The following is a 24,645-nucleotide window of genomic DNA, read 5'->3' as shown; positions in this document are numbered from 1 at the left end:
TCACAAAACATATGGGGGAAAATCTCAGTAATGGCGTAATTATTTTATTATAATTTAAAATGTAATTATAAAAGACTGATCTAAATGGAAATATCTCGCTTAAATCTATTCCAAAGGAATTCTGCATTTCAGAAACTCAAGTCACCTGGCAAATATTTCTACTAAATGCTATTCTTATCATTACCGAATGGGTGGAGGAAGAGAATTTTTAAAAGACTTCCTTGGAATTGTGCATTCAAAGCCTCCAAGATCCAGTGTTTCATCACCAGAAGGCAATTGTCTTGCCTACACTTTATTCATTTGCTCTGACTTCTTGCTTTGTGTGTGTGTGAGTGAGGAAGGAAGAGCAGTAGGGAGGGAGGAGGGAGGAGAGACAGAGACAGACAGACAGACAGACAGATAGACAGACAGACAGAGAGATGAAGCCCATTGTGAGAGAGATCGGGATAGTGATCCCAAGTTCAAATCCCAACTCTGCCACTGCCTTGTGATCTTGGGCAAGTCACTATCCCTTCAGGGGTCCCATATCATTCTCACAAACATGGGGTCACTTCTAAGGACCCTCCCAATTCTGCTCGAGCCACTCTGTGAACTACTAACAGTTTAACTTGAAGCTAAGCTCTTCCTGGAGAGCAGTGGGGGTCCTAGGCCAGTCCACATGTTTTACAAACACCCAATGGCACCCTTTGTAAAGTCACCAAAGGAATTTATCTAGGAGGAAATGGGCAGATTCATCTATGTAAAATAACTAAAAAGAACTCCTAAATAAGCCCCCAAATGACTTCTTTTTGGAGAGAGAGACAAATCCCTTTCACCACCAGTTTCCCTCCTTGAAAAATGAAGATGTTGATTACAAGAGTCTCTTAAGGAGGCAGCAAGGTAGCATAGTGGATAGAGTACCAGGCCTGGAGACAGGAGGCCCTGGGTTTAAATCTGGCCTCAGATATTTCATAGCTGGGTGACCCTGAGCCAGTCACGTTACCCCAATTTGCCTAGTCCTTGCCATTCACCTATCTTATACTAAGCTACTAAGACAGAAGGTAAGAGACACATAAGGCCCCACTACCTCTACTATCCCAAGGTTCTTTCTATTTGAAATACTATTTCCAGACACATAGATTTTGCTTACTCCAACATAACAGCCATTGACTTGGTCTCTGTTGTGTCTAGTCCATGGCAGGCATAAAAAGGAAAAGGAAAACATCACCCCTCACTGAAGAACCTGCCAATCAAGTCAGGTCAATGGCCCATGGATCCAAAGACCTGGGTTCAAATCCCAACTCTGATGCTTTCATCCTAGCTCATCCCACCTGGCCTCTTCTGTAACATGAAGGGGCTGGTCTAGATGGCCTCTGAGGCTCCTGCCAGCTTTTAATCAATGAACCTGTGATTCTCAGGGAAGGGCAGAGGGAGGGAAGAATCAGGTGCAAAGAAGAAAGGCGACCCTGAGACCCAGGGTGATGTGAGAAATGGATGATAATGGTCAGCTGGATGGGAATTGGGGGCGTCTCCCAAGACGGAGAGGGCACCTGAGCTGAGCCCACAGAAGAGAAGGACTCCTGTCAATGGCGCCCAGGAGGCAAAGTCTCAGAGGATGGAAAGGGTGGTAGTCTGAGGTGGCAGGAGAGGGCAGGATGACTAGGCTAGCGATGGCATTTGAGGCCAAGGATACTCACTCCCCTAACCATTTGTGGGGGCTGCCAGCACCAGCAGAGTTCCTGCTCCCCAGATAGTCTCTGAGGGAGTCTCAGGAAGTAGGATCACTCCAACCCTTAGCCAAAGCTGTTTTCAGAGCATACTCCAAGGGTACAAAGTCAGAAACTGGCCACAACAAGGAACGCAGGGAATGGTCACGAGGGAGAAAGCTTCAAAGCAACCACCTTGGAAAGCCAAAAAGTGCAAAGCTAAAAAGTAGCTCCCTTACAATGGGCTCAGACCAAGAGAATCCTGGGATGGCTCCTATCTGCCTCCAGGATGCAGACCTGGAAGGGACTTTGGAAATCATCTAAAACAATCCTTTCATTTTACGGGAGAGGGGATGAGAACCCCAGAGCATGGAAGGGACTTGCCCAAGGTGGCATAGTCATAGAGTCCATGGATTCTTTCTCTACCACAGTATTTTGGTATAGCCAGCCTAGGAAGAAAGGAAGCTGAGGGTGCTACAAGAAGTCCAGCTATGCCCAAGCCCATTTCACACTGCTGCTCTGGGCCAATTTTGCCATGAATGCCCAACAAGCTAGAAAGCCCTGCTGAGTGGCACAATTAACCATCCAAGCCACCGTCAGAACACTGGGAAGAATTCACATAATTTTCATTCACTTGAATCAAGGAATTGAAAATGAATGCTGCTGTTCCTTCCTGCCCAGACCCAGGCTTAGCTTTACTTCTCTGCAAGGCCAGCACAGATAGCCAGGTAAGGTCTGACCAGTGGAAGGGGTCACTTGAGATCCACAGAATGGGGAAGGGGCCACTCATGGCTTGAGGAGGTTCTTAGATAGCTTTTCTTCTAGAAGGAGTCCTCTTTCTGCGCCCCCTCTCCCTTCCCTATTCATTCGGCTTCCCTTTTCCAAGTCAGCTCAGGAGCCCGAACAGACATGGCCAGGGCCAGACCTTCCCAGCATGCTGTGGCAGCCACATAACCACATACCCCAGAAAAGGACCGAGCCAAGGGCTAACCTTGAAGTTAGAAATATCTGAGTTTGTCTTTGCACTGTTCAGTCCCTGGCACACAGCAGGTACTTAATACATGCTTATAGATCTGGAACAGAGTAGGACTGGTTTAGATGACTTCTCAGATCTCCTTCCTAGCCACTGAATGACTGAGTGACTGGTTCAAGCTTAGCCTCTCACACCTAGTAGCTGTGAGACTCTTTGTGAGCCAATTCATTCTTGTGACTTTGTTTGCTCCGCTGTAAAATGGGAATAATGAGAGCACCCACTGCACGGGGCTGTTCAGAACCTTAAGTGGAGCCAATATATGAAAAGTGCTCTATACCTCCTAAAGCACATTGTGGAAGGCAAACAGAAGCAGCTCTTATTAGAGTTCTATGAGGTCCTGTAAACTGGAGGGGTCCTCTGGGGTTTTCTGCCAGGGCTTCTTCCCTTTCTTGGTGTCCCAGACCCCTTGGGCAGTAGGCTGGTGAAGCCCAACCACTATAGTTCAGAATCCTGCCTGTAAATGCGTAAATAAAATAGAGGTTGGCGAGGGAAACCAACTATTTTGAAATAGAATTTTCAAAATAGTTTTTAAAAAGTTTTCATACCCTAGGTGAAGAACCTCTGCTTCTAGTCCAGCTCCTCATTTTACAGAGACTGAAGCTCAGAGAGCCTAAGGTCCCACGGCGGACAGGTAGCAGAGCTAGGACTGAAACTCTGGAGTCTGGGAGGCCCTCTTGCTACCACCCTACACTGCCCTGATGGCAGGAACTCAGCTCACTTAGAGGGAGGGGGGGGTGGTGGGAAAAAAGGGACAGAAGAAAAGGAAGAAAGAGAAAGACTCAGCAAGAACCAGACAAACTTCTGAGAGTTTACTGCCATAGAAAAGAAGGAAGTCTTTTCTCAGTGGAATTTTCCAAGAATTCTAGAAAATGTCTTTCTTTCTTTCTTCCTTTGTGAAACGACTTACTCTTCAGCATCTGTGGCCTTCAGAAGGCTCTGGGTTCTTTGGGCCCTCAGTCTCTCCAAAAAGCATTCATCAGCCCTGAAAATAAATATTTGATAAAGGCCCATTGTTGAGTATTGAAACAATTGTTTCTGTTTTCCTACCCAGCAGCAGTCTGGCTGGGGTGGCTGCTTCTCCCACCATGCTCTCATAGGTTTCTAGGAAGACTAATGCTACTGGCGCTGACCAGAGATTAGAGGCCAGATACAACTTTCCGGGGGGGCAGAGCTATGATAACTATCTCTTAAAATAGCCTGACAGCAATAGAAGAGCACTGGTAGAAATTGGGGGACCTGGGTTCAAATCCTGCCTCAGATCCCTTAGCCCAGCAAGCTTTGATGAAGGGCCCACTATTTGTCAGATACTATGTTAGACACGGGAATATAATCTCCAAAACACAGCACAGTGGAGGTAGAGATGGGGGTGGACTCCAAAGCTCTGTCACTACCCCTGTGACGGGAAGCTCACCATTCACATCTTCACACCTCAACTTTGTCATCTGGCAATGAAAGCTTTGGACTAGATGGATCTCTGAGGCCTTTTGCCACCCAAGACCTCTGACCCCACAATCACAGGCGGGGCAATAATCGATTCAGGGCTCCAAGGGATGCCCTCATTTCTTGGAAGACCAAGCCAAGGTCCAGAGTAGGGAAGGCGCTTGCCCACAGGGATACAATGATCTAGTGCCAAGGCCTCTGGCCCCAGGTTCAGGCTCTCCCTCCCTCTCGAAGTCCATTTTTTCATCTGTAAAATGAAGAGAATAATCATTGTCAGCCCTACCCTAAAGGGTTATAAGGAAATCCCTTTGCGAATCTACAGAAATTGGACCTGCAGATGGTATTTATTGTCCAGTGAACAGCATCCTTACCCTGCATCCGTCCTCTTTCAGATCACAGCAAATGTGGCCAAGAAGCTAGGATCTCGACAGAACAAATGAAAGGCTCCAGCAGTCCTCCCTGACTCATCCCTTCCTCCTTTTAAAGTGTGGGCTCTCAGGGCCCTCTTTCCCTCCTTTGCCCAGTGTCTCGGCTCTGGCAGGCTGAGATGGCATCCCCAATTGTGCCAGACAATGAGCGAGACCCGAAGGGGGTTCAGCTCAGCTCTAACATCACAATTCTCCTGGGGGCTCTGGGAGTTGGGCATCCAGAGATTCTGGCAATGTCTTCTCAGCCAAGAGACAACGAATGCCATATTTCCAGGTCCCTGGTTTCAGCGTCTCGGATGGGGGAGGAGGATAGGGAAAAGAGGCCCTGACTGGGAAGGAGATGGTCAATTCCAGATTTCCATATCTTCCCCTTCCTAGCTATGTGGCCCTAGTCAAGTCATTTCCTATCTCTGTGCCTCATTTTATCACCTTTAAAATGAGGAGCTTGTACTAAATGGTCAGTCCCTAAAAACCCAAGTTATAGGTAGGTGACCAGGAGGAGGCAGAGCCCTGGGCCATCTGGGCTTCAGCAATTCCAGAGCTTTGGTTTCTTTCTTGGGACCAGAAGGCTATAGATCTTTTGTAAACAGACAAATAAAAAGCCGAACATACTCCCCACCCCCCACCCCCACCAGCACACAAACACACCTAGAACAGGAAATGAGAAATGGCTGTTCTCATCGATTACACGAACCTTCCTCTTGGAAACCAATATCAGAATAGCTTCTTTCACTGGTGCCCGGAAGCTACCTTTGCTCAAAACAAAACACTCCAACACATAGAATGGGGGGGGGGTGCTTTCGAGGATTTGCTCATTGATCAAGCAGGCTGAAATGGAGGAAGGATCTCGGCTTTCAAATATGTTTTCCTGCACCAATATTTTTCAGCCTCAGTCTGCCCCCACACCAAATTAGTGGGTGCTGCCCGACAAGAAGGAAACCACCCAAGCCAGTGCCATGATCCTCATGGCCCTACTCCCCCCCCCCCCCCCACGCCGCTTTCCTCCTCCTCCTCTTCTTCTTCCTCCTCCTCCTCCTCAATGTATCCTCCAAAAAGCAGAGTTAGCCCCAAGTAGAAAGACTTTTTTCCCAGCCAGGCTGACCTCAGAAGGCACCATCTTGCAGAGCAGATAACGTTCGTCTGGCCCCACCATCAGAACCCACTAAGCAAAGCGGGCTGCTTATCTGCACCTGTTCCAAGCAAAGAACAAGTGATGCCGCACTGATGGAGAAAATGCCTCATTAGGACACACTTCAGCTGCCTGAAAGGAAGGTGTTACCCTCCCTGGACTCCCCACCCCCATACCAAGGACTGAGAGAACAGCCCCAATGGCCACCACCGCCGGCTGCATCAACTGGACTCCATGCATGTCCAGCGGGCTAGAAAAGTGAGGCCAAGTCCTCCTCCTCCTCCTCCTTCCTTTCTGCTCCTCCTCGTCTTCCTTCTCCTCCCCATCCTTTTCTCTTTCCTTCCTCCTCTTCCTCTGCCTCCCCCTGACCAAGGCACAAGGAGGCTGTCCACCTCCCTGCTAAGGCCTCGGCCCTTACCTCCCTCCCAGAGATCCCAGGAGCAGTGATCTGGGAACAGCATCTGTCCTGATGAACAGGGGAGGGGGGCCCAGGGCCCAACCCTCTGACGGCATGCCACATGCACACAATGGCAGATAGATAGGCTCCGTGCCTTCTCTTCTCCTTCCAATCACATCTCAATATTTTCAGTTCGGGAAGGGCAGAAATCCGGAGGCATCGGCAGCAGAAGTGTTTACATGCCATGCCTATGCCCGGCTCTCTCGCCTACCCTTTTCTTAACCCTAAAAACTCCTTTTCTTTTCTTTCTTTGTCTCCCCCTTTTTGTGTGCCTGAATGGGGCCTTCTAGCCCCTGAGAGAGCAGAGCTGGACTATCAGAATTGTCTTTCTGTGTACGACTTCCTAAAAACAACCACCAGCAGCACCACAAAAACCCACCAGAAGCCCAGAGCCAAGAACAGAGCGGCGGGCACTGCTCGAGGTTAGCACACAGGGCTTCTCCACGCTCACACTCTTCCTCATTTGTTCTGGAATCAATACGGGGGAGCCCATTTCACAGTGCCGCCCTGCCGTGGCATGTCCATTTGTCGTAAGCGGGCTTCTCATTCCAGTTCCGAGGGGGGCATCCGCATGGCTCCCCAGGAGAGGGAAGGGGTGCCGCTCTTACCTTCGCCATGGGTCCCTCTTCCCTATTTCTCCGCACCTCCACTCCCCAGCTCCCTTCCAACTCAGAAAGTCTGCGGTGACTCCAGGAAAATAAAACCCTCCCAATTCAGGCCGTCGGCAAGGAGTTCACGTGGACGAGCGTGGATGTCAAACGTAGCTGGCCCCAAACCACCATTCCACACACAGGCAAAGTTTCCCCCCAATTCTCGGGATTCAAATCATAGAAGTCTCCTCTCTTCTCCCAGCGGAATGCTTTAGTGAGCCATCCAATATGGCCTCCAAGTGGGTGGGAGTGGGGGCCAATGGATTTCTCCAGCCCAAACAGCCTATCTCTACAACTGCACGAGAATCGCTTGGAAGCTCAGAACACGCACTTGGAATGGAGCGGCAGCGAAAATTAAGACAGGCCTGAGGCAGCTGGCATCACACTCTACGTGGCTGGTCACCCCCACCCCCACCCCCAACTCGGCTTTCCCAGCAGCCCGAGAGGAACCAGGCGACGGAGCAGCTATCCACACTTGCCAGACAAATGGACAAGGCTTCCATTCACCAGGCCTGGACTTCTCGGAGGGAGGACCACGTGGAATTGGGTCTCAAGTCCAAGCACATTTAGGTGGGGCGGGATTCCATGGAGCCCCTCCACCCCGGGCTACCCCATTCTCCAGACAAAGCACCCTTCCCCAAACTACAAGTGAAAGGAGCCGACAGCAAAAGGTAGCCTGGGCATCAGGGATCCCCGGAGGCGGCCATTTTCCAGGGGAGAGAGTGGCACAGTGTGGAAGTTTGCACACTCTGCAACAGGCAAAAAGAGAGGCTGGCTCTGTCCTCCTCCTGAAGATACACCCTGGGCCTCCTTCTGCATACTCGGCAGAAATTCATTTCCCCATTCCCAGAAAGTCCATGATGGCCGCCGGAGTGGGCTTGTGCGCTCGCTCGGCATTCCCCAACTCCTTCCTTGACCTCACTGACTTGCCAAGTCAGTGGGCAGAGCCTTCTGAGTAATCCTCCTACAAATGCCCATTTATTACAGCAAGTTATGAGTTGTTGTTTGGTTTGGTTCAGTTTATGCTGCCATAAAACGCCAGTTCAAACGGCAGGCAAATGCTGGGCAGCCAGCGGTTCAATCCCAGCCTGATTTCCAAACTGGCTTTGGCCAAAGTTTCAGGGTAGGGGCAAGTGAGCGAGTCTGGGAACCTCAGAGGAGCCCGGCAGCTCAACCAAAAATCAGAGCAAGGACGACAGAGCAGTGCAGGAAAGCAACAGTTCAAGGGTCAGGGATTTTAAGAAGGAAGGGCTTGTGCTTGCCAAAAAAAAGAAAAGAAGAAACCTTTGTAGACATTCTGGAAAGAGATTTTTTAGGAGATCCCTTTTAAGATTTATTTTTTAAGTAGGGTAGAAGCTTCGAGAAAAGTAAAATCTAGGAGTTTATCTGCATGTGATTTTTTTTTTTTATGACTAATCTCACAGCCAGGCTTAGCTTGTCAGAACTTTGCTATTCCCTAGAATAGGGGCCTAGTCTCCCCAAACTGAGAGGGGCTTCAGGACAATGAGCAATGCCTCTCTCTAGCCCTGTTATCCTGGAGCTGTTGGAGACATTGCTCTTAAATGATCAAATAAAATATATTTAAAAAACTCTAAATGAACACTCTAATGCAAATACTATCAACAAAGCAATGGGTTCAAATCAAGAAAACATGTAATGCCCAGTGGACTTACGCGTAGGCTATGGGGGGTGGGGGGGGAGGAAAAGAAAATGATCTATGTCTTTAACGAATAATGCTTGGAAATGGAGACATTGCTCTTTAGGAGTTTTCTAGAAATTCCTCCAATTAGTATCTAAATCACACACATTGAACAAGCACAGAAAGTTAAAAAAAAAAAAAGAATTATAATTTATTCCTAAGGAAATTCAACAGAGATAGGAAGGAAGGAAGGAAGGAAGGAAGGAAGGAAGGAAGGAAGGAAGGAAGGAAGGAAGGAAGGAAGGAAGGAAGGAAGGAAGGAAGGAAGAAGGATGGAAGAAAGAAAGAAAGAAAGAAAGAAAGAAAGAGAAGAAAGAGAAGAAAGGAAGGAAGGGAAGAAGGAAGGAAAGGAGGGAAGGAAGGGAAAGGAAGGCTCACACACCCCATTCACTGAAAAAGTGAGGAAAAATTGAGGCTCAAACTCAGCACTCTGGAGCTCACCATTAGGCACTGCCCTTGGAGAAGTCCCTCTTACAATATTGCCTTTCTTTCTTTGGCCATTCCTTATACTTAAAAATAAAAAAAATAAAATAAAAATGACAGGCAAAGTCTCACTCAAGGAAGGTAACAAGGAAGGCAGGGAGGGTAGCCCAGACCAGGCCAGGCCAGGGTGGTACTTGTGGATTCAAAAATGCCAGGAAGACCCAGAACCCTCCTCCTGTCCTCTTCCTCCCTGTTCTGGGGTAGAACCAGGGAGGGCGGTTCTCCCCCAAGAGTCAGAGTGAAACCCCAAACACCCAAGCTCTGCCTCTGGCTACCAGGGCCACCGAAGTCTCAGAAGGCCCCCTTTCTGGAGCCAGCTGGAAAGGAAATGTCTAAAACTTCATTTCCCTCCTTGGCAAAGAGGCCAGCTCCATGCAGGCCACCCCCACCCCAGGCCAGGCCAGGCCAGGCTGCCCGGGGCTGGGGACAAACCAACCTGCCCCACTACCAGGTGTCAGTCAATTGCTTTGTAATTAATAAGAAAGTCTTACCCGTGCTGGATGGAGAGGGAGACGGGCATGTGGGGAAGCGGGGGAGCCAGCAGTCCAAGCTGCAGTCAGTCCTGAAGGCTTCTGTGCAAATCAGAGGGAGAGAGGCACTCAATGGCACGCTCGGAATCTCTCCCAGGGTGCGGGAGTGAGTGCGAGCGTGACTGTGACTGGGGGGGAGGGGGGGAGAAGGGGGAGGAAAGAAGGAGAGACGGGCCCTTGGAGCAGGCTGGGTCCAGGGGGCAGGCGGTCCTTACCTAGCAACGGGGCTGGGGTCGGTAGTGGAGGAGGAGGCGGCAGCGCAGTGGTAGTGGTAGTGGTAGTGGTGGTGGTGGTGGTGGTGGCGGCGGCGGCGGCAGCGGCGGCGGGCCCTGGCCCAGCTCTCGGCTCCCAGGCTGTCCGCCCAGCCCACAAGGAGCTCTGGCTGCCAGCTCCCAGCCACGACAACAATAGCGGGCTGAGAGAGATAGTATGAAAGGGAAAGGAAAAAGAGAGGAGAAGAGAAGAGAGGGAGGGACGGAGGGAAGGGGGAGAAGAAGGAGGGCTATGCGGGACTGGGGGGGGGGGGGGACGTGTTAAGCTCGTCTGGCATTAACAAGTCCTGAATGAAGAATGTTAGCAAACAGACAAACAGCATGTCAGATGCATGCTAATGGTCCCGGATTGGGCCTGATATGATGAATTATTCAGCAGGCAAAAAGAGAGAGAAAGAAAAAAGAAGGAGGGAGGGAGGGGGAGAGAGAGAGAGAGAGAGAGAGAGAGAGAGAGAGAGAGAGAGAGAGAGAGAGAGAGAGAGAGAGAGAGAGCAAGAGCGCGCAGGAGAGCCCCCCTAGACATGCCAGCAAAGAGATGGGGAGGGCCAACCCGATGGGCGGGGTGGGGGTGGAAGAGGAAGAGGAGGAGAGAGCTACTCTTTTTTTTTTTTTTTAAGTATAGTTAAAAGTTTCTTCTACTCGAAACCAAGTGCGAGAGAAGGGGCCACCCTGAGGCCTCCTTTGGGGCCCCAGCCTGGGCACTGTGATCGCTTAGCAGCCGGGCCCAGTACAGTCCTGCCCAGGTCGGGCCTGTGGAGTTCTGGCCCGGCTTCTTCTTTCTCCTTTTCCTTCTCCTGCCCCCCCCCCCACACACACAAACACACATACACACAAGCCTGGCCCGTTTGGTCCTGGCCGTGACCGCCCCCTTTCTGTCTTTTGTCTCTCAGAGCTGGCACCTGTCCCAGATATGGGGAGCGGCGCCAGCAGGCAGGCGGGCGGGCGGGCCAGCAGACCGAGGGCCCCTGGGCCCCAGAGGAGGCTCGGCGGGTGGGGTTTGGCCCGGCCCAGCCCGGTCCGGCCCGGCCCAAAGGAAGAGGAGAAGGAGGAGAAAGAAAAATAGGAAAGACCAGGCAAGAAAAGTGACTTCGCCCATGGGGAAAAAGAGGCCGACTCTGGTCGCCGGCACCCCAAGGCCAATAAAAGATCTTGCCAAAATCGAAGAGAGGGAGACTTAAACACACACACACACACACACACACACACATCCCAAGGCTCCCCGAAACCTCGGATCCCTGGGCAGTAACCAGCAAGGCAGCATCCTTCCGTTCTAAGCCATTCCAGTTAATGAGGGTAAGGGGAAGCCACAGAGCACCACTTTAATGACCCCCACCCCGTCCATCACGTCCAGGAACCTTTGGGCGCCTTCCTTGCCGGCACTCAGGCTGCTTTGGGGGGGTGGGGGTGGTGACGAGCCCTGGCTGTCCACGTGCGGGCTGGGTGACGGGAAAGTGGGGGACTGCGGGCTGCGGACTGGGCTGGCATGCGGGGTGGGGAGGAGCCATCCTAACTAGGGCTGGGCGAGGCTGGGAGGGTGGGAGGGGGAGGAGGAGGAAGGCGGCCAGAGCTGCAAGAGAATAGGAGGGAGAAGGAAAGAAGAATGGGAGAGCGGAGGAGAGAGGCCTGGAGAAGGGGAGGGGGGAGAGGTGCTGCCCACCAAGGGGGAAGGGGGCCCAGGCCTGCGTGGAGAAGGCAGCAGCGGCGAGGACGCGCCCTAGGAGGCGCGCGCGCAGAACCCCACGCAGCCCAGGCTACCCCTCCCCCCCCGCCGCCGCTGGGCACCCCCAGTTCCCCAGAAGGCCCGAAAGCCAGGAACCCCGCACGCGAAACCCCCCTCCTCCCATAGCTCCTCCTCCCCATCCACCCCAAGTCCCAGGAGCCGAGGATGGGCTGCGCGCCCCCGTCGCCGTGCCCGCAGGCCCCTCGAGCGAGCGCGCGCCCAAGACTCGGGGCCAGGCTGAGCTCAGACCCTCCCGGGGGGAGGGGCGTCCGAGGACTTGACCTTGGCCGGGCCGAACGCGTCCCTCTCGCGGCTCCGGGCCGGGGGAGTCGGGGCGCGCCCTGGTGTGTGCGCGCACGCGCGCCCCGCCCTCGCTTCCCCGAGTTCTGCGGGCTCCCCATCCCCCATGCCTCTCGTCCCCCCTCCCCCTCTCGGGGCCCTCCTGCTGAGTCGCTGCCGCCGCTCCCGGGGATACTATGACGGGCGGACGAACGGACGGGCGGCCTGCCTCCCCCTGGCCCTCCCCCCTGTCACGGAAAGAACTCCGAGGCTGCTTACACTTGGCCTTTCTGACGGGGGAGGGGGGGACACAAGGCATTCCCCCCACCCCCACCCTATCTACCAACCCCCCCCCCCCCCCAGCCCCACGTTGCGCTTTTTGGCCGCTCACTGTAAGGCTTTTGTAAAGCAACTTCCTGGCACCGGCCGCCTCCCCCACTCCTGTCCCCAACCTCCCCAGCTGCCTGGGCGCAACCGCTGCCAGGCCGAGGGCTTCGTAGCAACCTTGGCTGTTCTGTGCCCAAGCCCGAGGGAACAAAAAAGACCCACCAAAAGCCCAAACTCCGATCCGAAGAAGACTTTTCTCCTCTCCAAACACAAGGCTCCTTTTTTCCTTTGCGACGGAGAAAGCCTCAAGTCCACATTTTTGGACTGGACATATTTATGAATCAGACCCAACTTTACCCAAGAGACCGAAGTCCCAGCCGGATAACTGGAAAGGTGGGGAACTGTGATTGTTATCATTCCCACTGCCCCATCACATCCCTCCCCCCATCCCCACCTCCATCGCCATCATTACAATTGCCTGGGCACTGGGCAGACATCCGACCTAGACCAAGGGGAGTGAGAGGGCCTGATTGGATGGCCTAAGCCTGGAGGGCCCTCAGGGGCTTGGGCCCAGCCCTAGAGCTGGCCCAGGGCCCGAAGAAAGGAAGGAGGGACCACGAATTCGGAGCCACCATGCCAGGTTAGCCTAAAGCTTCCTGGGCTGCATGGCTTCCCCATTTCCCCTGTCACAGAACTGGGGCTGGGCTGGAAAGTCCTACTTTCTCTCTGCCTTTCTCGGTCTCTGTCTGTCTCTCGACTGCCCCCATCCTTCGTCCTCCAGGCTGGGGGCAGCTACTGGCTTTCTCATATGACAGAAGAAAACTTCAGGCTTCCTCTAGTTTGCAACCCCGCCCCGCCCCCCCTTCCCTCTCATAGCAACAGAGTTTCTTGGTACTTGGCCCCAGCATACGGCAGCGTTCCTTCCATCCAGTACCCTTCCACGTCACATCTCACCATTCTTGTCTACCAATTGAAACCTGCCCATTGGAAGAAAAATATATATAGTTTTGATGTCATTGGTAAATTCAAAAGTTGCTGCCAGCCCTCTCCTTGCAGGGAAACTTCATTAAACATTTGGATTAGCCCCACAGCCCATACAAAGGAGAGGACCGTCACCCACTAGCCCGGCTCTCTGGCCTCAGGGTCCCTCCGCTTCTTCCCCGGCGCACGGCCCACTGAGGGCCACCCGGCTTCTTCCTAGACCTTCCCTCCTTCGCTTCGGGACAGGTCCGAGGGGCCTCGGGGCCGGATTTCTCAGCTTGCTCCGGCCCAGGAGGAAAGACGCACGGTCCCCTGTACAAATCTTACCCAAAATGCAGTTCCCACCACTCTGTGGCCGCGGACTTAAGCAGCAGGCTGGTTATTCGGTCTGGTTCGGAACATTTGCTGTGCGGTGTTCAGCGAGGGCGATGAAACCAGAGAAGCAGGGAGCCGCGGCTCCGTCCCCAGCTCTCTTCCCTCCCTCCAGCCCCCGAGGCCCTCGCCTGAGTTTGCCTTGAAAATTCCGAGTGGCAAAAGGCGTTGGTTTTGACCTCCTCCCTCGGTCCTGACGGCCTCGCTCGCTCACTCGCTCGCTCCCCTCCAGACACAACAGGAAATGCGGGGACAAGTTCATTCCCCAACTATTGTTAAATAATAGTAATTAATTGATTGACCCCAGAGCCCTGAATACACGCCCACGTCTGTCCTGGGAAGGAAAAGTTTGTTTGACCAGGGCTGAGGAAGAGGAGAAAAAGACGTATTTGCTACGTTAAACACACAGGCAGGCAGCCACACCACCAAAACAACACTAACACCACCCCACGCCACCGCCGCCACCCCCGCAAAAAAAGGCATTTATTACTCTAATGAAAACCACAGCAGCCATTCCATCTTCCTCCCAGGTCCAGCCTCTACTTCAGCATGGAGCAAAAAACCATTCTTCCTTGGTTCAGCCCAATTTTGTTTACCCATTTTGACTCAAATGAAATTCGAAGGATTAGACAAGGCTAAAGACTGTGGCCCCGCCAACGTGGCTATCCACAAGAAAAAAAAAAAGGCACCCGGCTTGCTCCACACGGAGGATGTACGATATGTACACATACAGGGAGAGAAGGAGGAAGAGGCTCCGACAACCTTCTTTTTTCCAAGCAATCCTTAACTAAGAGAAAGAATCTAACCCCTTGGGAGCATCAAAACCAGTAACAATAGCCAGCCTTCCCTTCCCCAGCCCCAATGACTCCAAATGTACCTTCTCTGGTCTACCTCCTGAAAAATATCGTAAAGCCATTTTGTGGCTTTTCACTATTTGCGGAGGGCTGAGAACCCCAGGCGTTCTCGGGAGCTAAAGTTGGGTGCCGGTCGGAGGGCAAGAACCATTCCCCCAATCTCGAGAAACAGAGAAGTAAATGAACTGAAAATGTAAAAGAAAATGATAAAACAAAGAACAGAGAATTATTAACAGCACTGCGATTGCACTTTCTTAACTCCATGGCTTCCCTTTCTCCCCAGCTGCAGAATGACAGTGCATGAAGAAACAAAACAAAACAAAAACCAAAGATCAAGTCAATGAATAAATATCTCAATCAATAATGACAGAAATCTGTAGGCACCTGCCTTATTCATACATGCCCCACTGCAGAAACAGGAAATACCTCTCTTCTAAAGATAGAATTATCCAGGAAAATGGGCTGCATCCCTAAACTACTCTTGAATTCCTGTGCAATCAATTTCTCAAGCATCTTAACTCATAGAAATGAATATGATATCTCTTCCGATTTCAATCTGAGAGAGAAAACATTGACCTTTGCGGGGACCTCTCTAGAGAGACAAGGAGCCAGGAGACACCTCAATCTCTTTGCCCCACAAAAGACAAGCGACTTTTCTTCCATCCCCAAAGGACATTCACCAGCATCAATATAAGCACAGCTACATTTCTGGCTAAAAGCTGGAGACTTCTCACCAGATCTCTGCTTTGTAACTTTCACCTGAAATCTCTGTCTCTCCAGGATCCCCCTGGTAGTCTTTATTTCATGCTGGAGGATGATCCCCCCCCCCCCCTCCGAAGAAGACATTTTAATGCTAGCTGTTGCCTCCAGTTTTTATTTGGAACCTGGCAGAAGGCTGTCCTTGGGAATGTAGCTTCTCCCACCCCACCCCACCCCAGTCGGATGGGGATTTCCATGTAATTATGAGTGCAAATTGGGAAGCCAAATTCAGCTTTATTCAGAAATAATTAATACCAGTCAGGTAATTTCAGATGACTACTAGTCAGTGTCCCCCTGCCCCCCATTTTCTGACATTGCCATATTTTAAGATTTAAATGAAAATATTGTCATTAAAATGATAGCAATAAAGTTTTTTAAGTTAAAATATTAAAATGTTGACTTTGCATTTTATCACTAGATCCCAAAAAACCGTGAATGGCCTGTCTGCCTTTGGGAGGGAGGGAGCTCTCTAGGGATGAGGTGAAATCTTTCCAAATGCTTCCCGAAAGGCTTGGAATATTCGTAAAAGGTCTTTGGGGTGAGTTATTTTCTTCGGCTTGATTTCGAAATGTGCCTAATAGAAATCTCAGTAAGGGGCTTCCTGTTTCCCATCCACCCTCCCCTCTGCCCCCATTTTTTTTTCTTTTTCCCTGTTCCAATTTTATTTAGTGTGTCAGCCACTTTGCTAATTTGTGTGAACTTAAGGTTAGGCTAATGTTGCTGCTACTTTTCAGGAAAGACGGTTTGTAAAAACTGGCTAGAGTTAAAGCAAGTTACCTGTTTTCTCCTCTACACTTTAAAAAAATCAGATCATTTGTTTCAGTGACCTCAGTTTACTTTCTCAGCCTCATCCAAAACTTCTTCTATACAAAAGCCCATGTTTTAATATTTAAGTTACAGTTCATTCTTGTTCAATATTGCAACAAGAAAAACAAGTGGGGAACGATAAGCCTGGCAAGACAATTTAGATTTGGACAGACATTTTTAAAACTTTAATCAAGTAGGAAAATATTTTTAAACCCTGGCCAAATGCCTTCAATCTGTGTTTGCTCCCAAGGTGGACAGTGTGGCTATTCTAAGCTGGGTGCCCAGAGAGATGGTGCCCTTGGGAAAACAGCTGCTCCAATGCCCTCGGTAAATGTTTTCCAAAGGCAGGCAGCATAGATAGAGAGATAGATAGATAGATAGATAGATAGATAGATAGATAGATAGATAGATAGATAGATAGGTGGATGGATAATCAGAAGAGGAGGGACAAAAATCTAGGAACAAGGACCATATTCTTTTTCTTTGTTATTCATTAGTTAAGCCTTTGCTTTTGGGTCCAAGTAATTTTGCACACAGCTCCTCAGTAATAAGAAGTAGGCTTCTGTAATCATCCTGTTCCTCTTGGGCTTCTGGGTATCAGTTTCCTCATGCAGCTGGATGGATCCATACAAAATATATATAAAAGTTAAAAATCACATAGGGAATAGATAAAACCGGCATATATACCCAATAAAATGGCAAAAAGCAACTCGGGATTTTAGTGTCTCAGATTGCCTCAGAAAGCCTCTAGAGGTTGTGGACCCAGGTTTTCTTCAGAACCCAGGGAAGCATTTCTCCCAAACTTTTGCTTCATCCACTTCATTTTTAGGATTCATGGTTTGTAGCAAACTTGACATTTAACTACTATCGACATGAATAAAGCCTTGACCAACACAATTCAGATCTGAGAGGGAGAAGAGCTAAAGTAGTGAGGAGAGCAAGCAGTCCCCTCCCTTCTAGCCCCAAATCATCCAAATAAAGGGTATCAGCAAAAACATGGCGTTGCTTCTTTCACTTCTGTTTTAAATGTCGATTTCCAGAGCATTCGGAAATGCTCTCAGGCCTGGGAGACTGTCCTGGGACTGGTGGCTGCCAGCCCAATGTCTGCAAAATGAAAGTCCAGATGAAAAATTCGAGTGGGCAAAGGATCCATCATCATCATCATCATCATCATATACACTAAAATTTCAGCTTCCCTCTTCATCCCATGGGCGTGCATAGGATAGAATTCTTTTCATTACAGCCCACCTGCGAGCATAGACACTGTATATCTTCATTCTAGCTGTGTGTCTTATCTCTTCATTCCACAAAACATGTATGTGGAGCAGGGACCTTTTCACTCCCTCTCCCATGCACGTGTATTTATATAGATCTAGATACCATGGAGCTACAGACTACAGATGTAGTAGAGATGGCTCCCCCCTATTTTCTACGACCTGGGGGCATATTCCATCATATTCCAGGGGGGGAGCTCACCTAGACTGTATACAGATGAATAGATTTTTTGTTGTATTCTTTTCACGTCTATCTTCCTGATTTCCATTTCAGACTCTCTCTTGGTCCTAGATGTCTTATTATTGTAACCTGCATTTGTATACATTTGTTTGTTATATCCAAAATGTGTGGATGTGGCCTATTGATCTCTTTAACCTGGGCTACATTGTCTATATCTATTGCTGATGGGTGGCTGTGGTCTATGTATATATGCACACAATGTGCATATCTGCATTTAGACCTTTTTGGGGTGTACATCTCCTCTATCCTTTTCTGTAGAGACTCTGCATGGATGAGCATACATATATCCTCGGATGTCTTCATTATGTGCTCTAGCTTGTATTCTTTCCTGATATCATACACCTCTTTCATTATGAGGCCACATATGTACATCTCTCATGTATCTCTTCATTATAGGCTACGTGTCTATTTTAGTACTGTACCAATAAAGCTTGGATTTCTATGTTAGCATATGCTATATGCGTGTATATGTGGACTACATACTATAGCTTAAAAGGAAACAACTTTGAAACCAGCTAACCCTTCATTTTCATTTTTTTAGGTAGTAGAAGCAAGCCAAAAAAGAATAAGGCACGTTTGGCTGTGTGTGTGTGTGTGTGTGTGTGTGTGTGTGTGTGTATGGGGGGGGGCTATGGAATAGGTAGATATCAAAAGAGACAGATGAGATGGATCGCTTTTTCCCTTGTCCATGGGAGGCTGAGAAGTACATTCTCCCTTCGGTTTACAAGAGCCCGGAAGATCTGAGTTACAGACTGCAGCCTGGCTAACAAATAGACACATTTATTTGGAGGCAAGACGAGTTTCTGATTTTTCCCAGCATCAGGAAAAGCCGTATCACCTCCTGCACCTCCAAATGGTCACCTCGCCTTCCCCTAAGTTGACAGATTGTCTCTGCTCTTTTCTGAGGCTTTCTTTCAGACTCATTAAAATGGCGTCTCAGTAGAAATGGCCACTTCTCCCTTTGATTTCTGGCAATAAGGATTTTAGGTGTTTAACTATTTCTAGCCAAACAAGTCCTCTATCCTCTCTCAGGAAAAAGAAAAGTGGAGACATCAGATGGTTTGGGAAGAAAAATGCTGTCGGTCTTGGGGGGGAAAATGGCCAGCAAGATGTGTCTTCTGCTGCTTATGCAGCCAGGAAAGATGGTTTTGGGGGGGGGCACAAAGGAAGGTCCTATCCTTGATCTTTTCACAAGGACCTGTGTCCCCAGAATCTCCACATTCGGGCCGGGCCCTGATGCCTCCAGATGAAAGCCCCATGGAACAGTGCAATGAAATATCAACTTGGGGGACGCTCAACCCCTGCCCATGGCTCTCACCTCCACATATCCCGGTCCACAAAGGTTAATCAATTCTGCAGCAGCCACAGAGCTAACGCTTTTCCTTCCCTGCATCAGGAGCCAGGCCCAGAGCTGGATGATTTCAGCTGGCAGCCCATTAAATCTATTGCTAAAGCACATGTCCCTTTGCATAGACCAAGGACCGAGCAACAGAATGTCAGTGGAGGTCGGCTCTCAGGGTGCCTGGGACATCGGCAGGCAGCGGAGACTTCCCCAAAGGAACCTGTCCCGGAGAATTCTTCTAGAGAGCAATTAGTGGAAACGAAGCTGCTCCCCTGGGGTGCAGCAGGGAAGGAACCCCAATGGAGCCAAAGGCAGGCATTTAGGAAAATTCCATGGCAGAAACACCATCCTGCCGAGGGAAGCTTTCTCCTTTCAATGGCACATAGATCCACATGCAGATCTGCTAACACACACGTAACCCTCTTCCAGCCTCAGCTTTGCTGTCCTTCCACTTAGGAGACAAACGGGAAAATAGAAATGCCAATGCCAGCAGCTGCAAAGCCGCTGGGAATGCCTGCTTTATTTTCTGTCCCCCTCAGCTTGGTGTGCTTGGTTATCAGGTTCGTTCACAAGTCCAAAAGAAAGTCCCCAGGCTCTTGAATGGTGGGGGCAGCACTGGGGAGCCATGGAAAGGCTGAAAAATACCACCATTCTCAGAGAGAAGGGTGGGGTGCTGAGGATGTAGGAAAAAGTAATTTGTGCTATTTAGCAGGGACCCACACTTGAGGAGAGAGACTTTATTTTTAAAAATAGAAAGAAGAAAAGATAATTTTCCCTCCCCAAAGAACCAACAACTTCATATAGACTCGGATACTTATCCCGTTTCTCATGAACAAAACCAGGAGTCCAGTGGATTTGGACAGGATTAAATCCAGCTTTTGAAAACCTCCAAGCCCCCTACTCAGTTTTCTTGGCTACTCCAGAGCCCAGGGCCTGGGACCTTCCACCAAGCAGGATCTTGGATTTCAGAGCCACTGCTTGGGGCTAGCTGGGCTTTGGCTTAGCTCTTCCCTGCTCTCCACCGGAAGCCAAACCGGGCCACTCGCCGAAAGATCGTTTTTCTGCTTGAGGGAGTTTGCCACAGGCCTGAGCTGGGTGCAGACCCAGGCTGGTTTCTGTCCCCCCACCCCCTCTCCAGAGAGGATTAAGTGCTCACAATCCTCAGGCCCCAAGCCTCCACAAAAGACACATTTAGGGGAAAGGCCCTCTATACCTTTTCGGGGTGCACAACAAATGATGGAAGGCCAGCCTCCTCGCCCACCCCCAAGTACACAATCACCTAAAAATGCTCCAGGAACACAGAATTCTTTGAAAAGGCCAATTAGGAGTCCAAATCTAGTCATAAACAAGCAGATAGTGAGTGACTTCTGGGTATCTGCTGCTGGCCCTGGCCCTGGGGAGGCAGAGAAAGACAGGGAAACCCGCTGCTCTCCAGGGTGGGTGTTCCAATAGAGACCACATGTGTACAGCTAGGGTACACACAGAGTCACTGGATGGCTAGCTCAGAAATGGGACCTGAAGCTCCTGACAAGCCAAACAAAGCCTTCTGGTACGGCTTCTGTCCTTGGCATGCTAGGGCTTCGAATCCTGAAAAGAAACTGAAAGCACCTCAAATCAAAGGCTGTTAGAGTTTGAGAGGGCCTTTGGACAGGAGAGGCCAGAGCTGGAAGAAGGGTCCTCTGGTATCACTGAGTCCAGGCTCTTCACTATGAGGAGCCTGGGGACCCAGAGCCTCCCAGGGTTCCTCAAATAGCCCCCAAGAGACTGGAATGGGCATGGCTGGTATACTGAGGTACCATCTCCCCAGAAGCAGGACCTGCCTCATCATACTGAAGGCTTCCAAGCAGGCACAGAGCTAATCCATTTCATGTATAAAGGAGGCCAAAGCTAGAAGGGATCTTAAAGTTCTAGTCCCATACTTGTCTTTAAAAAAACAAACAACCACAAAAAATCCTTTACCTTCTCTCTTAGTATCAATTCCAAGACAGAAGAGTGACATGAGTTGGGCAATTGGAATAAAGTGACCTGCCCAGGGTCACACAGCTAAGATGTATCTGAGGCCAGATTTGAACCCAAGTCTTCCTGACTCCAGGTCTGGTGCTCTGTCCACCATGCTACCTAGCTGCCCCTACCACACTTGCCTTTTTACCAGTAGGAAAACTGAGGTTAATCCAACAGTTTAATTTTCCTAAGGTTACATATCTAGAATGAGAGCAAGGATTCGAATCCAGATATTCTGACTCTGATTCATCACTCTTCACCCTCCAGCATGACAACTTGGTATTTTTGAAAATAATGGAATTCTGCTCAGAATCCAAAAGGCTCCATCTTGGGAACTAGAGCACAGCCTGTAGCTAGGACATGGAGAGATCCAGGGGAGCCTAGGAAAGAAAACTGGGGCATGTCAGGAGAGGAAAGGGACGAGACTGGAGATTGTCTTTCTCACAAGTCCTCCACACCCACGGCCACTTCCCAAGGCAGAGGATTGCAGATTTTACACTCATTTCTGGGCCCCAAATCAAAACCAAGCTTTCCGCGACCACACACAAGCCACCAAGGTTATGGGCGCCACCAACTTCATCTCAGTCACAGCAGCAATTGTGTTTCCAACTGGTCTGGCAAAGGGCATTCAGACAAAATACAATCATGTATGTACATGCCTCCTCCAATCCTCTTTTTCCTCTTTCTCTTTTTCTCTCCCCCTTGCCACTGGTCACCAGATTTAGTAATCTTCTCAAAAGGGCAGAGATAAACTCCCAGTGGCTTAGGCAGCCACATAACGGCAAAATCACAGCCTGGCAAAATGCACTATATACACATTTCAGTTATTGTTGTTAGAGCCACAAGGACCCTAAAACCCACAATGCCCAAGCAATAGAGTCCCTGGAATAGAGCTTGTTAGATGCCTTCCAATCGCCAACGTGAAATGTCGGATCTGGAAGGGACCTTAGAGATCATCTAGTACTGCCCTGTTATTTTACAGAGGAGGAAACTGAGGCTTGGAGAAGGAATCCGATTTACCTGGCAGCACACAAGGAAGCTGTTAGCAGGGTAGAGAGTTGAGCCCTGGGGGCCTGTTCTTGTAGCCCATTGTTCTTTCCACCCCATCACAAACTCCCCAGTAGCAATATGTCCAAGCTGTTCATATGTCCCCTAATAAATGATGGCTTCCTTTTGCTCTTTGAATAGAATTTTTATCTTTGCTGCAGTTTCATAATTATTTTGACTCCAGAGATTGTTTTTTCAGGTTATAATCATTGCATGGGCAAGCATAAACCAGAAGGGGGGCCAAGGCGGAGGAGAAAGAGAGAGAGAGAGAGAGAGAGAGAGAGAGAGAGAGAGAGAGAGAGAGAGAGAGAGAGAGAGAGAGAGAGAGAGAGGGAGGGAGGGAGGGAAGGAGAGAGAGAGAGAGAGAGAGAGAGAGAGAGAGAGAGAGAGAGGGAGGGAGGGAAGGAGAGAGGGAGGGAGGGAGGGAGAGGTGGAGGGAGGGAGGGAGAGGGAGAGAGAGAGGCAGAGAGAGAGAGAGGATCCTTTTTCATTTTCTTTGGGATCTTGTATAGACAGAAAGCACTCCTGCCCCAAACAATGACTTCATTAAAATGGGGACAGGCTGCCTGCCATCCATGCAGAATGGAACAGAAGAGACTAGAGCTGGGTGGAAGGATGGGCCCCAGAATTTGGACAGGTATTGGCCACAGCATCACATGCGTCACAAGACTCATGTGGTTTTCCAAATGGAATCATGTTAACTCCTTTGCTGCCGCTCCTTGGAGAAACAATCCACTCTCTACCAGGCTGCCCAGAACAAGCATTTCATTTGAAAGTGGGCAGTGCTGGGCACCCTCTCCCCACCCCCTTTTTTTCCCTGTCACATACTGGGAGTTGCTGCCATCACAGGAGAAGCCTTGTTGGGTTTAGACTCAGCCACTACCTGTGAGACTCTGGACCAGTCACTAGTATGTGCTGAAAACTGTGCAAACGCCTACATCCTGGGCCTCTTAACTCGGGGCTCTTGGCACGGACTGCTTGCTGTGCCCTGTGTCTCTGGAGAACAACTTTTCCTAAGAGATGATCAGTCTTTGAATTCAGACACCACTGGGTGTTTCCTTTTGGAATGAAATGTTGCCTCCATTAATCTCAACATCACCATCCCCACATAGTTCCCATTCTCTAGGAAGAAAATCCAAAGTCAAGAAAAGGCCTGCTTGCTTCCCTTTCTTCCTTCCTTCCCCTTCTCTTCCTTCCTTCTTTCTTTCTTTCCTTCCTTCCTTCCTTCTCTCCCTTCCTTCCTTTCTTTCCTTCCTTTTGGATGAGTAAGGGGGAAAATTTCAAGAAAAATTTTTTGTACTTTGTACATATTTTCACGTATTTGCATACCTTCCCTCAGTAAAGTTTAGGTCCCAGAGCACTGTGGATAATGGCCATCAAATCCTTTGATTGCATAAAATACCCAAAACGTTTGGAAAATATTGTATTCACATACTGTACTACTTTTATTTCCAGCCTCTAGTTAGGTAATATGGTAGGACCTGTGCAGGGCTGAGGGAGCATCCTGAAGAAATGGGGTTGGTTCCTTTTGTTTGGCCCCTCTTTTCTAAATGCATAGCCATGATCTTTTAGAATACTGATTACCTCAATTTCACCGAATAGCTCGCAGTGATGAAAAGAATCTGGCACTGTGAATCAGGAGCCCTGAATTCAGGTTTTGAATGTGCTGTGAAGTAGTTCCATGGCCCAGTGCAAGCTACTTACCCTCAGTGGACCTCAGTTTCCTTTTCTGGACTATAAAAATGGGAAGATCACTTTTTTATTTATTAGAAGCACCTACTAGGCACAAAGTACCAGGCTGGGCAGTGAGTTGCTGCTTTTCGTAGCATGTTTCAAGAGCAAAATTCTCTGAGTCACCATTCCTCCTGCAGTGTCATTGGGCACTTGATCCAAATGCTACAAGGGATTTAACTGAGGCAGATGACCACTGTGTGGCTTTGGGGGAGGACCCAATAGCCTCTGAGGTCCCTTTATCTCTCGCCTTTTTCTAACTCCAGTGCTTAGCACAGAGCCTGGCACGTAGTAGGTGCTTAGTAGACGATTGATTGCCTAGTTCATCCTTTTTCATTTCAGCTGAGAAACACTGTGGCCAGCCTACGGTGAAGCCAAGACCAAGGTTCAAATTCCACCTGGTTGTGTAACTCCAGGTGGGTTGCCTCAGTGTGTCTAAGCTGCAGGGGAGGATGGATTTTCCTTCCTGGCAATCTCTAGGCCAGTTGGCATCCCTGTGTGCTAGGCTCTCTGGAGCAAAGCCAGACTGGAAGAGCCACTGCCCTAAAGGCCCTGCCTTTATCTGGAGGGAAAAAGACCCCAGACGCACCAAACCCCTCCGCACCAAGAAACTTGCCGTGGTTGGTGGGTGCCCACGAGAGGGGGAAGGTGAGGCCTTATGTCTGGGAAAGACCTTGGTGGGTGCCCACGAGAGGGGGAAGGTGAGGCCTTATGTCTGGGAAAGACCTTGGTGGGTGCCCACGAGAGGGGGAAGGTGAGGCCTTATGTCTGGGAAAGACCTTGGTGGGTGCCCACGAGAGGGAGAAGGTGAAGCCTTATGTTTGGGAAAGACCTTGGTGGGTGCCCATGAGAGGGGGAAGGTGAGGCCTTATGTTTGGGAAAGACCTTGGTGGGTGCCCACGAGAGGGAGAAGGTGAAGCCTTATGTCTGGGAAAGACCTGCCCGGTGAGGGCCTTGAACCCAGTGGGGTGGAGGAGGGAGGCCAATGGGACAGGGGAGAAGGAGACCTCCTCGGGAGACTGAGGCGCTGTCAGCTGCGTGCAGCAACACCTGAGAGTGGTTGCAAGCAGGGATGGCCTGTGGAGCTGCGCCGTGGCTGCTCGC

Source organism: Monodelphis domestica, chromosome 5 (assembly GCF_027887165.1).
Source record: "Monodelphis domestica isolate mMonDom1 chromosome 5, mMonDom1.pri, whole genome shotgun sequence".
In the NCBI taxonomy this organism is placed as follows: Eukaryota; Metazoa; Chordata; class Mammalia; order Didelphimorphia; family Didelphidae; genus Monodelphis; species Monodelphis domestica.
The sequence above is the reverse complement of the archived record's forward strand: the minus strand, read 5'-3'. Positions refer to the sequence as shown.